We start from the raw sequence: 3,336 nt of genomic DNA, 5'->3' as shown, positions 1-3,336 counted from the left end.
GCAATCAGCCCTTCCACCTGCTGTCGAGGCCTTGGATATCTTGGGGGATATTTAAGTGTTTCTTATCTCACTACCAGTTGATGAAATGCGAGGGAAAAAAAGTTGCAAGGCCATAGAGAAATAAAGAGGGCAATGGGACTGGCGGGATTGCTCTGGTGGGAGTCGGCATGCTCCATGTTGTGGCTCCTTCTGTGCCACAATATGTAAAATCCAATGTGGTCGCAGCAAAACTGGTCTCCACAAACTGCATCATCTCCCGCCATGCCAATTCAGTCTTGTCCTATGCATCCAGTTATCATCCATGTTCTATGCATCCAGTTACAATCCATGTTCTCGGGGTATCTAAATCTAAATTTTATCAGTTATTTATGTTATGACATCGGTTGGAAGCTGCATACCAAATCTCATTGCGCTAATGTGCAATGACAATAAAACATATTATTATTATTATTATTATTATTATTATTATTATTATTATTATTCTCATTTCTTCTTGCATGATATCCAATTGGCTTTTTAAAGAATATTTATCTGTTAAAAGTTCATTGTATTCATTGCACCTTTTAAATCCAGTATAAAATTCTGTTTTTCACCAACTCCTTTCGAGCGCTAAATAAAATGTTCAAAACCCAGAAAGTATAATTTATCATACAAGGCAGCACTTCTATCACCCATCTCAAACAAATCCTCACACGACTCAAATTCCCAACGGACTCCCTGTTAAAGTAGCACCTCATGGAAGCTTGCTCCAATTGACAACTGCTGGGTATGGGTCTCTGTATGGACTTGCGTGAGGTCAGGTATGCACAAGTGTTTTATTCCTTATTCGGAATAAAAAATATATACAGAACAAAAAACACTGTGCAAAAACTATTCATGCGTTCTCCGTATCTATACCTCATATTCAGTATTACTCTGATTGCACCTGCAGAGTCATAAAGTCATACAGTGTGGAAATGGGCCCTGGGCCAACTTGCCCACACCGACCAACATGTCCCATCGACACTAGTCCCACTTGCCTGTATTTTGCCCACATCCCACTAAACCTGTCCTATCCATGTAAAACCAAATATTCTTGTCATTTATGTGTTCTACCCGCTTATTCTTCCTCACAGCGTCAGAGACCCGGGTTCGATCCTGACCTGGGGTGCTGTCTGTGTGGAGTTTGCATGTTCTTCCTGTGACCATCCCCCTTCCCTTGCAGGTATATTTTTTTATTTCCAAAAATAAAGTTTATTCAGAATATAGAAATGTATACAAAACAAGAACAGTACAAAAACTCCTCCTGCATTCACAGTGTTGACACATTAATTAATGCCATATTTGATGGTGTTCGCAACTATCCTAAAACCAAGCAACCTTGCTCCCCTAGTCGTCATACTAGCTTCACTGCCGTCCTGTTGAGTTTCACAGTGTATATATCTCGTTATCATCGAGCCCACAGCCAACAATGGACCATTGTGGGTTCCACCTTTCCTTGATAGTTGTTGCTTTCTGCACATCTATCTCTCTCTAAATCACCGTTGATATCTCTTGTTTCCCTTTCACCTGACTCTCAGTCTGAAGAGGGGTCTCGACCTATCCATTTTCTCCTGAGATGCTGCCTGACCCGCTGAGTTGTTCTAGCCATTAGTGTCTACCCTTGCCTGTCATGTGGCACCCCCTGGGGTAATGAATGAATGAATTAATTAATTAATTAATTAATTAATACGTTTATTGTCATTGCACAATACTGTGCAACGAAATTCCATTACATCTCCTCCGGTTAAAAAAATACAAACACGACAACCATTGACACATATGTACACTTATTAGTAAAATAATAAATAAGTATTTAAAAAGAATTAAAAAGAATTTGGCTGCATTTCTTGGAATTACATTTTGCTTCCCCAGTGTTCTCTGTTGGAATTAAGCTCTTTTATCGCACATGGGTAGAAACTATTTTTTAGTCTACCAGTGCGAGCCTTCAGAGACCTGAATCGCCTCCCAGAGGGTAGCAGAGTGAAAAGGTGGTTGGCAGGGTGGGATGTGTCCTGCTTGATATTTGGGGCCCGGCGCAAGCATCGGGCCCTATATATGTCATCCAAGGAGGGCAGTTGAGCGTTTGTAATGCTCTGTGCAGTTTTTATAATTCCCTGCAGCGCCCTCCTCTCAGCCACAGTACAGCTAGCAAACCACACCAGGATTCCATAGGAGAGGACAGGAAATACAGCCGCTGATGTGACTTCTTCACGAGAGTGACGGTGTTCATTTGCCTATGAACACCAAGGTAATATCCCTTCCCTTGTTTGAGGGGTGTCTCCACAGACACTGCCCCTCAGTGTGTTGGAAGGTGGGTGCATCATTTGCAAGTGCATCATTTGGCTGGAGGGTCTGAGCTATAGGGAGAGATTGAGTAGGCTGGGACTCAACTCATTGGAGCGCAGGATGATGAGGGGTGATCTTATTGAGGTGTACAAAATCATGAGAGGAAAAGATTGGGTAGATGCACAGAGTCTCTTGCCCAGAGTAGGTGATTCCCTTTGCAGAGGGTGGTGAAAATTGCCCAACGCATCACCAGTTCCTCACTCCCCTCCATTGAGTCTGTCCAAAGCAAGCGTTGTCTGCGGAGGGCGCTCAGCATCGCCAAGGACTGCTCTCACCCCAACCATGGACTGTTTACCCTCCTACCATCCGGGAGGCGCTACAGGTCTCTCCGTTGCCGGACCAGCAGGTCCAGGAACAGTTTCTTCCCAGCGGCTGTCACTCTATTCAACAACGTACCTCGGTGACTGCCAATCACCCCCCCCCCCCCCCCGGACACTCCTCCCACAGGAAAAACACTATGTCTGTATATATGCTAATGTAAATATTTATTCAAATCATATGCTATGTCGCTCTTCCAGGGAGATGCTAAATGCATTTCGTTGTCTCTGTATTGTACACGGACAATGACAATTAAAGTTGAATCTGAATCTGAATCTGATCTGAATCGAGGGCCAAGAGACATGGGTTTGAGGTGAAGGGGAAAAGAGCTAATGGGAATCTGAGGGGTAACCTTTTCACACAAAGGGTGGTGGGTGTATGGAACAAGCTGGCAGGGGAGGTAGTTGAGGCAGGGACTAGCCCAACATTTAAGAAACAGCCACATGGATAGGACAGGTTTGGAGGGATGTGGACCAAACACGGGCAGTTGAGACAAGTGTAGCTGGGCCATGCTGAGCGGCCTGGATCCCACATTGTATCCCACACTGTATCACTCACACACTGTATCACTCTCGGTGTGAGTGCGCCCCGGCGCTTTAAAGGGCTGGCGTGGAATGTATCCGAAACGGATTGCGGTGGAGCGATTGGGCG

Source organism: Amblyraja radiata, chromosome 22, assembly GCF_010909765.2.
Source record: "Amblyraja radiata isolate CabotCenter1 chromosome 22, sAmbRad1.1.pri, whole genome shotgun sequence".
Classification (NCBI taxonomy): Eukaryota; Metazoa; Chordata; class Chondrichthyes; order Rajiformes; family Rajidae; genus Amblyraja; species Amblyraja radiata.
The sequence above is the reverse complement of the archived record's forward strand: the minus strand, read 5'-3'. Positions refer to the sequence as shown.